Source organism: Pipistrellus hanaki, assembly GCF_964339955.1.
Source record: "Pipistrellus hanaki genome assembly, chromosome: 1".
Classification (NCBI taxonomy): Eukaryota; Metazoa; Chordata; class Mammalia; order Chiroptera; family Vespertilionidae; genus Pipistrellus; species Pipistrellus hanaki.
Window position 1 is genome coordinate 163,692,184 of NC_140503.1, and position 12,410 is coordinate 163,704,593.

The 12,410-nt window shown below is 44.2% G+C and overlaps 1 pseudogene across 1 annotated transcript; it reads right to left on the bottom strand.

Annotated features, from left to right (window-relative positions):
- Positions 1–5,798: 5,798 nt before the first annotated feature.
- LOC311621183 (neurofilament light polypeptide-like) lies at positions 5,799–11,970 on the bottom strand (annotated as a pseudogene). Its single transcript has 3 exons — positions 11,806–11,970; positions 9,717–10,890; positions 5,799–5,820 (listed from the first exon to the last, which is right to left on the bottom strand). The product of its transcript is annotated as a neurofilament light polypeptide-like (transcript).
- Between the last annotated feature and the right edge of the window lie 440 nt (positions 11,971–12,410).

Here is a 12,410-nt window from a genome sequence, read left to right on the forward strand (position 1 = left end):
CTCTCCTCTCACCTTGTATGTCTGTATTGGCAAGTTGATGTCAATAACAACAACAAATACAAAGAAAAGGAAAGAAAGAGACTTAATTATAACACATTGTTATAATAAAAGGCTAATATGCAAATTGGCCAGATGGTGGGACCAAATGGTCACTATGATGTGCACTGGCCACCAGGGGTAGGCACTCAACATAAGAGCTGCCACCTGGTGGTCAGTACACTCCCACAGGGGAAGCACCGCTCAGCCAGAAGCCAGGCTGATGGCTTGTGGCTAGCGAGCGCAGTCAGTGGTGGTGGCAAGAGCCTCTCCCAACTCTGTGGCAGCACTAAGGATATCCAACTGATGGCTTAGGCCCACTCCCAAGTCTAAGCCATCAGTTGGACATCCCCCAAGGGCTCCCAGACTGTGAGAGGGCACAGGCAGGAGTGAGAGACACCCCCCCCACCCCAATCCAGTGCATGAATGTCATGCATTGGGTCTCTAGTTATTTATAATTATAAATGAAGGAGGGGCCCTGAGCATGGTGGTGGGAAGAGAAATGATCCTCTACCCAGGTCCAAAATTTTGGATATGAGTTATCCTATATAATAAAAGGTTAATATGCAAATAGACTGAACAGCAGAACAACCAAACAACAGATCACTATGAAGTGTGCTCACCACCAGGGGGCACGAGTGGAACATGGCGGGTGTCAGCTGCAGCTAGATCACATGTGTCAAACAAAAGGCCCACGGGCCAAATCCAGCCCGCCAGGCCTTGCAATGTGGCCCGCACCGCGCTGTCATCACTGCACTCCGCTGTCAGTTTATGACATTGTCAGTTTATGACTGTTCAGTAAACCATTCGGCCCGCGATTTAGGCTGGATTTTAGATTTTGGCCCCTTCTCTGATTGAGTTTGACACCCCTAAGCTAGATGGAGTAGGTGAGTGGGGGCACCAGACCAAGGCTGGGTGCTGGTCACTGTCATTGGGGCAAGCCTCTGGTGGTTACTGAAAATTCTTTGTTCTCACACACTGTAGTCTCGCCCAGTGCTCGCACCTGCTGCTAGCACCCAGTGCCAGCCCCAATTATTCATTACCGTTAGTGGGTGCAAGCAGTGGCTGCTGGTCCTGATTACCCCTCAGGGCTTCTCCAACTCCCCCTGCCCCTGAGAGGCAATCAGGGCAGCAGCTGCCGCTCACATCTGCTGCTGGCACAGGCCCCAATTCGCTTTGTGCCTTTAGAAGGTGCAAGCAGAGCCTGCACTGTCAGTGCATGGGAATGGCAGTGGGAGTGGGGCTGCAGTCAGACAGGGGACTGGGGGCTGCACCAGATGAGGGCACAGAGAATGGGCTGAGACTTGCCCCTGTGCCCACTGCAGCCTTGCAGCCCACAGTTCCTTTCAAGGTGCACAAATTCATGCACTGGACCCCTAGTTTAATATAATGCATCTTCAGTGTCTGCTTGAATTTAAAATAGCCACCTGGAATTCTTAGCTTTATTCTTAGAATCGAAAAGTTTTTGCTGAATTGGCCTATCATTAATTTTCAAATTGTATTTTCTTAAGTCCTACCTTAGCTAAGGTAGGGCTTTAGCTAAGTGTTCAACCCTTGGGGATTGAGGGGGTTAAGAAGATGAGAAAGAACTTTCAGCTTCCCACCTCGTTGCTAGCTGGTTCTCTTTTCTAAAAAGCCTAAAGATAAACATTGGCTTTGCAAGCACAGGAGGCTGAAGGAAGTTGTAACTGAAGCAATGCAGTCTATTTCTTTCTTTGGGTGGGTTTGAATTCTTGGGCATACATGATGTTTCTGAAGCACAGATAGCAAACTAAACAGAATTTAAGTGGGCTGGACCTGGCAGCATTTATAAGCTATTTGCAAGACTCCTTTCTCTACTTCTGAAACACATCAACCTGCCCTGTTTGCCGATATCCAAATACAGTTCTTGGTATATGACTGGTTCTCTGTTATCAAAGCCTGCTACAGAAATTGCCATCATTTTGTGACAGATGAAACTCTGACGTCTAGTTTGGGGCTCTGTATGCTGAGGTTATGGGGGCCCAATCTTACCCATACTAAGACCTAGTCAGTTTATCCCTCCTCCTGCATGCAGCCCCCCAGGTCTCACTAATCTCTCCTCTCCTCTTAGTATCATTGCAGGTGATACACAGTCTCCTTTAATGTGTTGGTTGGGATTCTTCTTTCAGTTTTGTTCTCTCAATAAGATTGTAATTTCCTTAAAGCACAAAATTGGTCTTTGATTTTTTGTTTGATGCATGTCTCATATTCAAGTACTAGCACAGTGCTGAATTCATTATAGACAAGCAATAAATATTTGTTGTTTAATAGGCCTCACTCATTTCTGAAATACTATTACAATTTATTGAAACTTATTCCAACTTAGAAAACATCTCTTATGACTGCTTTCTATTTTATCTCTGCCCTTAAAGTTATATATTTTATTGATTTCAGAGAGAAGAAAAAGGGAGAGAGAAAAAAACACACACACACACACATCAATGATGAGAGAATCATTGATTGGCTGCCTCCTGCACACTCCCTACTGGGGATCAAGTCTACAACCCAGGCATGTGCCCTTGACCAGAATTGAACCCAGGACCCTTCAGTCCTCCAGCTGACACTCCATCCACTGAGCCAGCCAGCTAGGGCTTATCTATGCTCTTGAAAGGATATTGAAAAAATTTTATAATGAACATTTTCTATTTCTTTAGTACATATATAATTCTATTCTAGATTGAAATTAAAAGAGGTTTGCATTCTACTGTCTTTCAGTCCTATAGTTAGAGGTGAATGTTAAGACACAAATTTATTGGCATGACTAAGAATTTTAGACACTCCACCAATTGATATGCTGGCTTGTGTATGAAATGACAATCAGAATTTTTATATTTTCAAGTTAATGCTATTTTAATTTTTGCATAATCTTAATTCTAAAACATCATGTTTGCATTTAGATTTCTTTTTTCCCCCTTTATCCTCACTAGAGAACATGCTCTTTTATTCATTTTATTGATAGAGGAAGGGAGAGAGAGAAACATCAATGTGAGAGAGAGAGACATCATTTGGCTGCCTCCCACATGTGCCTTGATTGGGGATTGTATCTGCAGCCTGGATATGTGCCCTGACTGGGAATTGAACAGGACAACTTTTGTTGTAGGAGATGACGCTCAGACACCCGGCCAGGGATAGGTTTCTAATTTTTAAAGTGACTGGATAGCTCTCCCTCATCTGCGTGTGAGCCATGTTCTCAGTCTGATTTAGATGCAGTGTGTCAGGTGCTTTAATTGCCTTGGAGAACAGTGCTGTATAAATACCAGAGATCATTGTTATTGTGTCTCCAAGACATTGTTCCAAGAAACGTAATTCCCTGGCCTCAGATGTAAGTTAAATGATATAGCATACGCTTTGCTTGGAGCACTGATGAGTCTGGTAAAGCTGCCACCTGGCTAACAAGCCCGATGAGAAATGTACAGGGGGCTCCGATGTCATTTATAAGCATGCCTATACATTAGATAACAAGGGCCGCACCAGCTCCCCCTCTGCTGGCTGCCTTCACTGCTGGAAAGACTGATCTGCCTTCAGAGTTGCTGTTGGCCATTGCAACCTGCTGGCTCTGGCATTCCCCTCCCTGGACTCCCCTCCTGGCGTTGTCCTGGCGGCCTCCCCTAACTGCCAAGTTTGAGTCAGAGAGCTCAGGGGTTTGGGAGGGTTCGCGTCGCTGAGGCTGCATCATGCGCACGGGCTGACAGCGGGGCTCCCTGGTGCTCTCCAGGGGCAGTCTGTTGACTACTATGGCGATCAGCTGGCCAACAGCAGCGGTGATTGGAAATAGCCCCAGAGAACGTCACAAATTGGCAAGAAATGGCCACCTAGGGATCAGCCTTTCATAACAGAAAACAAACAGTGCTTTATGAGGTAGCTGCGAGCGTTGCTCCCCAGCCAGATTTCATTTTAGGCCTTCAAAACTTTGCTCAGATAGAATTGCATTGAAACATTTACTATACTTGAGTCTTGCAACTCTTCATTCCACTGGTTTTACTTTTAAGGTCTTGCCTAGAACTTTGGTGTTTCCATGCAGCACGTGAGGGGTCAAAGCCTGTCTGAGGTCAAGATAATTTCTGGTGGCAGACTTGCAAAGAAACATCAAGTGTTCACCTTGTCTCTAGTTCTTTTAGCACAGACACAACTTATTTGTATATTGAACCATCTACATGACAAACAAGGGGTTTGTGTGCATTGTCAATACACAGAACAATCCTCTCTGAACATGGGTGGAGCCACTAATGAGCTTTTGTCCTAATTGGGCTGTAAAAGGCCCAACTGGAGTGAGTCAAAGCGAAGTGCGCTGTTAATACAGCACAAACACACTCATAATAACAAAGTTAGCATTCCAGGAAGTGTGAATCGGGCTGGGAGGCTGAGGCTTTCTGGAATGTTTTAAATGTAGATTTTATTTTTATGCAGCTATGGTGAGCCTAACACATTAGGAGACAATTATCATAAAAAAGATGGGTTTGTTTATTCACAGTTCTCAAGCAGAGGGGGCGTGCCCCACTATGGGGCCACAAGAAATCAGAGGTAAAGAAGCAGAGGGACCCAGGGGAAAGCAGGGCCAGTCTCACCCACAGGAAGGAGTAGGTGAGGTGGGGTGAGCAGGCTTCTGATGATGAGGGGCTAGTTTAAATAAATTCAGGGAGGGGATTTGTGGCCATGGGTGAAAAAGGCCAACGAATGAAGAAGTACAAATTGGTAGTTACAAAATAGTCACAGGGATGTAAAATATTTAGATGGGAAATATACTCAATAATAATTATGAAATAGCTGTGTGTGGTGCCAGGTGATCTGACTTATGAGGGAATCACTTTGTAAATTATATGAATGTCTAACCACTATGAAACATCGGGTTGCTCACCTTGTACAACTGGAACTTACATAAAATAATATTGAATATCAACTTTAATTGAAAAATAAATAAATAAGGCAGGCGGGCAGGCTCTGGGCCATAGGGACTGTCCCTGATTGTCAAAGGCAGGGATCATAAAGGCAGGGCAATAGTGGCCCTGAGTGTGAGAGCTGAATAGAGGAAGTGGTTGGCTATGAGCTGTTTGGGTAGTTTGATATGAAAAGCATGCTTCCAGTGAGTTGTTAGCAATCTCTAGGAATTAGCTATGCCTTAAGGCCCTCCATGTGAAAGCATCAAGCATGTAGAGTCAAAAGACATGCTGAACACATGGAGTTAGCACATATCAGGCTACATGGAATTTGGCACAACAGGGTTATAGCTTGTTTGTTCTTTATGTTGTTCAATGAAAAAAATCTCAAATCAGATAGCCCTAATGACTGCTTGTGGCATAGCAAGGAAGGATACTGTGACCCTGTGACATTTAAAAGTTCCGCTACAACCATTACACAGGAGAGTGCAGAGAGAAGGAAAAAGGAGGAGAAAGAAAGAAAGAAACCTCATTAAAAACATAACTGTATTTAGTAGAAATTCCATTGATGGTAGTGGCTGGTCCATTTGAGATGCTATAGATCTGATGAGAAGAAAGACATTAGAAAAGCAGCAAATCCTAATTTTGTTTTCTTTTGTTGCATGGCAGGGAGCTTTTTGTTTTGATTGAGATTATTTGCTTTGCAAGCAATAGGCAGTCAAGAGGACTTTGGAGGGACAGTGAGCTGGCTCTGGAGCCTGGCTCTGGCCCTTAGGAGCTCTGTGATATTAGGTTGACCTCTCCAGATCTATTGCTTCATCACTAATATGGAGATGATAATAAGTTGAGTAAGTGCTCAAAAAAATGTTAGCTGTGAGTCAAATCCCAACTGAAAGAGCCAGAATAAGAAAATTTGATCAATCTTATATCTGGTATGTGATTCTTCCTCTTATTTCACAGCCTTATCAACAAATAGGGTATTTTCATTTCTGTTTTCTTCATCTTGATGTTACAACATTTCTAGTCTTTTAGTAAAACTGATTCTGAATAAAAAGTAATTAGAGTCTACTTAGCACTAATAATAATAATAATGACTTAAAAGTACAGATAAGGGAAGGTTATCTTATTGAGAAATTCCTCTGGTCTCAACAAAATCTTGTGTTTACTTACATGTAATAGTTGAAATATATTTACAACCCTTTTCTTTTTAGAAGCTATGTAGGCTTATAGAGGATAATTAGAAAAATTTTGCATAGGAGAAAGAAAGAAAAATTTTAAATCATCTATAGTCTTGTCATCTAAACTCTACATTCCATTTTTATGTTTTCTCATTGTCTGTTTTTCCCCTATATTAGTGTTTTTAAAATATAATTGTAATTCACATGATACAAAAAAATTTATTCTTTAAGTAACATTTTATCATATTTGCAAGTTTTTTGCATACTCTATTATACCACATGTAGTGTCTGACTAGAATTCTCTTTAGTGCTTTTCAAATTATCATAGAATTATTGAGACTACTGAAAAAATGTGACTGTGGGACAAAAATCCCAAATCTTTGGCTTATGCACTAGTACTATTCAGAAGACATATTTAGGAGGGTGAACCAACTTAAAAAAACAAAAACAACAATAACCTAAAATATGATGGATTTCTGCTTTTCTTAAGTACTTGAACCTGGCACTATCACACTTGAAGTTTCCTGTGCAATAATCTTTGAAAACAGACTATCATTGCCAAAACTGGTTTGGCTCAGTGGATAGAGCATCAGTCTGCGGACTAAAAGGTCCTAGGTTTGATTCCGGTCAAGGGCATGTACCTTCGTTGTGGGCACATTCCCGGCAGGGGGGGGGGGGGTATGCAAGAGGCAGCTGATCGATGTTTCTAGCTTTCTATCTCTCTCTCTTCCTCTCTGTAAAAATTCAATAAAATATATTAAAAAAAAAAAGAAAACAGACTATTATTTCCTTTTAGATTGCATATCAGACTTTCAGTCTGTTACAATCTCCCATACCCTGTTGTTCCCACTTAACTTACCTACATTTGAGACTCAAGGAGACTTAAAGGGGATTCAAGCTATGTTCATGGTTGTACCACTAAGACCACACCAAACTATAAGAATCTAAGGCTTTGGTTAAGCCATGAAGGCCCGAGGACAGAATGGTATAAGAGTGAAATTAAACAATTCACTGGATATGGCAAAGATGAAGGATGCTTACAGCACTTGGAGTCTCGTTCAGTAAAGAGTGCCAAGGTCAATGACTGATGCGGGAAGATGACAAGTTTGGCTTTTTATTTATGGACCTTTTTTCTGGAGAAACTTAAAGTATAAATTATCACTATTTGTCTTCATTAACTATGTTGCTTCCTAAGGCAACTATAATTTCTAAGAATGGCCAGCAGGAACTCTGATTTCTCTTTATGATGTTGGGTTGAGCTCAGAGGAAAAACGGAAACTACAGTTGACAAAGTCCAGCCAGCCATCAAGTCAGCCAAGGCAACAAGCCCACTCTATGATGACCTGACCACATTTTGGGTATTGAGTTGAAAGGTGATTTGAGACCCTGTCACAGAAAGAATTATTAGAATGCTTAGAACATTAGCCTGATGAACCTGATGACTACTTTCAATAAATTACAAGAGTGTTTGTAATAAAAATGAATTGATTTCCTACGAGTGACCTCAAAGTATGAAATCAGGACAAGTATGTAGTGTCAAAGTTTTAGTAGTCTCAAAGTACAAATTGCATTTTGGCAAGTTTCAGAGTAAATATAATGAAGAATCTTCTAAAAATGAGAGGTCATCAAAAATAGAACAGGTCTCCTTGGAAAGTGGCATTTCCTTTCACCAGAGATATATAGACACATGCTGTATAACTTGTCAGGGAGCTGGAGAGAGGATGCAAACATGCACTAAATAGCCTCTAAAATCTTATCCAGTTCTACCATTATATAAATCCACTAGAGGCCCAGTGCACGAATTCATGCACAGGTCGGGTTTGGCTGGCCCAGCCCCAAATAGGACAGATTGAGGCAAGGCCTGTTGGGAGTAGGAGATAGTGGGAAGTTGGCCGGTTGGCCCACCCCAATTGGTGCCCCATCAGTGCTGGGCTGGCTTGGGGAGAGGCCTTGGATAATTGGCTAGCAGGCTCTGCCCCTGATTGAGGTTGGGCTGGAACAGGCCATGGGGAGGGGCTTTGGGCAGTGGGCTGGCTAACCCTGCCCCAAATCAAGGTGGCCTGGGGGAGGGGCCATGGGTGGTTGGCCAGCCAGCCCTGACCTTGATCAGGGGAGGGGGGGTAATCTGGTGTGGGGCAGGATGGGGGTAGGTGCTGCTGGCTGATCAGGGTGGTGGGGGCCTATGGGGAGGGGTGGCCAGCAAACCTCCCATAACCCCTCCCCCTGGCTGGCCCCACCCCTTATTGGGATGGGGAGGGCCAGTCAGGGGTAGAGCCAGTCAGGGGGGAGGGACTGTGGACCTATTGTGGTGGGGTGGGCCATCAGGGTGGGGCTGGCAGGGAGGAAGGGAGGCTGTTTGTCTGGTGGCCCTGCCCTTGACTGGGGTGGGAGAGTCTGATCAGGGTAGGGCTGGCCAGGGGGTGGGACCACAGGAGGTTGGCTGATTGGCCCTACCCCATGATTGGCCGGTTCTCTGGTTACAGTGGGTATCATAGCGACCTGTCATTCTAATCATTATGGCATTATGGTTGCTGGCTTTATATATATATATATATATATATATATATATATATATATATATATATATATATATATATATATATATATGTACTAGTGGCCCAGTGTATGAAATTCATGCACAGGGGGGAGGTGTCTCTCAGCCCGGCCTGCATCCTCTCCAATTTGAGACCCCTGTGGGATCAGGTCTAAGCTGGCAATTGGACAATCCCCTCACAATCTGGGACTGATGGCTCCTAACTGCTCACCTGCCTGCCTGCTTTATCACCCCTAACCACTCTGCCTGCTGGCCTGATTGCCCCCAACTGCACCCCTATGTTGTCCTGCTCACCCCCAACTGTCCCCTCCAAAGCCAGCCTGATCATCCCCAACTGCCCCTCACCTCCTGGCCTGATCACCCTTAAGTGCCTCTGCCTTGGCCCCGCATGACTTTGTCTGGAAGAACTACTGAAGGTCTCAGGATCTAATTAGCATATTACCCTTTTATTAATATAGGTAGGATATGACACACTACCATAACTATAACATATGTACCAGTATCACTCTATGAGAATATATACTTCATGCAATAGGAAGGCATCTAATATATTATATTGTATATGTTGTAAGTAGTAAGAAATACTATATTCATAGCAATAATATACACCCTGTGACTTCCCTTCCTGATTTGGGAATGGTTTCTCGCTCCTAATGTATTTTTCTTTCTTTCTTTTTTTTTTGTCATTCAGTGTAACTTTATTTACTGCTTATCGCACATGATTTGAGGTCTTTAATTTCTAACCACCAAAGACTCAAAGAACTATTTTTTCCATGAAATTTAACATCGGTTAATGCATGTATTCATGTGTTTTTATTGTAAACATCTGAATTATTCACATTGCCATAGATCCTGAACTCATAAGCGTGGACTATGCACAGGCTGGCAGCAAGCCAGGAAGCCACTCTGCAAGCAAACAGATATTCTTCATAAGGAGAAAAGTCATGGCACAACATTTAATGTCCAACCTGAGTCACCTCAGAATGTTGCATATATTGACTTCTTAATTCATGTAGTATAGGGAACTCAATTGCTTGGTTGGTGAAGGTTGACCTGGTTTCAGGAGGATTATTCCTGAAATAATTAAGGAAAGGGGAGGGGGGCGCGCTCAATCTTTTCTTGGATGCTTGCTCCTCCCCAGCACCTTTATCTTTCTTCTCATCCTCAGCTTCTTGGGCATCTTCTCCTTCACCTTCACCTCATTCTTCTTCCTCCTTTGCATCCTCAAATTCTTTCTTTGCACCTCTTCTTCTTCCTCTCCATCTTCATCAGCCACTTCCTTCTCCTTATCCTCCTCTTCAGCTTCTCCTTCAGAGGGGTGTTCATCCTTAGCTTCCTCGGCTTTTGCAACCTCAATGGTCTCCTCCACCTCTATCTGCTCCTCCTGGATGTTGCTGGTGTATTAAGAAGGGAAGGAGCGAGTGGACATCAAGTAGGAGCTAGTCTGTAAACCACCTTAGGCAGATGGACCAAAGATCTGGGAACTCTGGGAGTAGCCACTGGCTATGCTTCCCACGCTGGTGAAACTGAGGTGGGTCTCCTCACCTTCCAAGAGTTTCCTGTAAGCTGCAATGTCAATGTCCAAAGCCACATTGAGGATATTCTTTTAAATATCATGCCATTTCACTCTTTGTAGTTCTCAACTCATTTTCAAATTTGTTGATTGTGTCCTGCATAGCACTAACATCAGAGTCCTGCTTATCCTCCAGCTCCTGAAACTGCTTTCCCAGAGCTTAGTTTATGCTCCGGCATGCTTTGATCACCAGGGTCTTGGCCCTGAGCAGACAGCGGCTTTCAGACACCTCCTCCTTGGTGGCGCACACCCCATAGGTGTTCTTGGCAGTGCTCTTGGCCAGCATGGTGAAGCAGCTCTTGTGCCATTCTTCTGCATTCTGCATGTCCTTGACAGCCAGCTTCTCATACTGGGCTCGGATGTCCTTGAGCATGGCAGAGAGGTCAGACTTGGAAAACATGTCCATCTCTATGGAGATCTGAGTGTACTAGATCTGTGCTTGCAGCACAGCGATCTCCTCTTCATGCATCTTCTTCAGAAAGGTGATTTATTATAGTTCATCAGGCTGTTGGTGCACTTTTCACGCTCAGCACCAGTGAGAGCTGCCTCATCTGCACCTTTGGATGCCTCCATCAGCCAGCCCTCCGCATCATCATGGTTCAGCACCTGTTCTTGGTAGCAAGCCTGCAGGTTTCTCCCAGTCCCTTCTAAGCCCTGGTGCCTGCTAACTGCTCACTGCCCTCTGCCCTCTGCTTGTCAGGGACCGGAGTGGTGGGCTGGGGCATAGGCATCCCATTTTCATTAAAAAATTCAACCCCAGCCTGCTTCACTGGTGTCCACAGGCAGCCTGGGGGCAGACAGTGATCCCAGAGACCCTGGCCACCCAGCCTACCCAGGATCCCAATGGCTGCCTGGACACAATGGGTGGCCAGGTGCTGCCCCCTCCCCTCTTGCCTGGTTACCTATTGCGGCCTCGACCCAGCAGGTGAAATCAAGCTCTGCTCGCCTGGCCTGCCTGGTTACCAGTGGCTGAATGGACCCCACAGGCAGCATCATGCACTGGCCACCAGCCTTCCTGATCCCCGACGGAGGCCTGGACACTGTGGGTAGAGTCAGGCACTACTCTTCAGCCCTGCCTGGTTTTTTATGGCAGCCTGGACACTGTGGGCAGAGTCAGGAGCTGCCCACCAGGCCTGCCCGATTACCAATGGTGGCTTGGACCCCACAGGTGGCGTTAAGTGCTTTCTCCTACCTCTTGCCCACTTTCCTATCAGTTCAACCCTGCAGATGATGTCAGGTGCTGCCTGCCTGGCCTGCCCAGTCCCAATGGTGGACTGGACCCCAAGGGTGGCGTCAGGCACTGCCTGCCTGGCCTGCCCGGTTCCTGATGGCAACCTGGTCCCAGCTGGCAGCATCAGGTGCAGCCTGCCCTTCCTGCCTATGCAAATTTACCCTCTACCTTTGTTGGCTTAATTTACATATCACTCCTGATTGGATGTGGGCGTAGTGAAGGTACAGTCAATTAGCATTTTTCTCTTTTATTAGTGTAGACAGATAAGCCAAGGTATTCTACAAGTAACTCCAGAGACTCTTAAGTTGATGGTAGAAGTGGCGTCTCTGAAACACAACCTGCACTTCTAGTGGAGCCAAGAACTTGAGAGTAATCTTATATCTCCCACTCAGATCTGCACTGGTTGCCAAACTGCAGGGGAGTAAAGACTCTGCGTTATCTTGATAGATGAGCTGGCGAATCCCACACAGCTGTGTTGTGGAAATGTTCTCAATTTCCCTCATGATAACATTGAGTCATAAAAGGAAGAAATGAACATTTATTTGCCAACTCCACCTGTCTGTTGGGCCCACCATATCTATATTAGCATCAAGGGAACTTGCCTATAGTACTGAAATTTTTATCAGTAGGAGAGAAGCAACTGTTCTTTCCCTTAAATTATACTTAAAGCCAACTTTTTTTTTCATCAGAAACTAAATGATAAAAATTGAGTGTTGGATGACTCACTTGTCAACATTTACATTTAGTAAAAATGTTTGGAACTAAAAATCTCAAAACTTTTGATCTTCACATTTTTTAAATTCAAATCTAGAGTGAAAATTACTTTTGTTCTTAATCCAATCTGAATTAAACAAACTGTCTTTTAGAATTCACTTGTGCTTTCTAAATAAAAGCAAGGTCAGAGAAGGAGAAAAAGAAGAGGTAAATGAAAATCCAGAAAGAA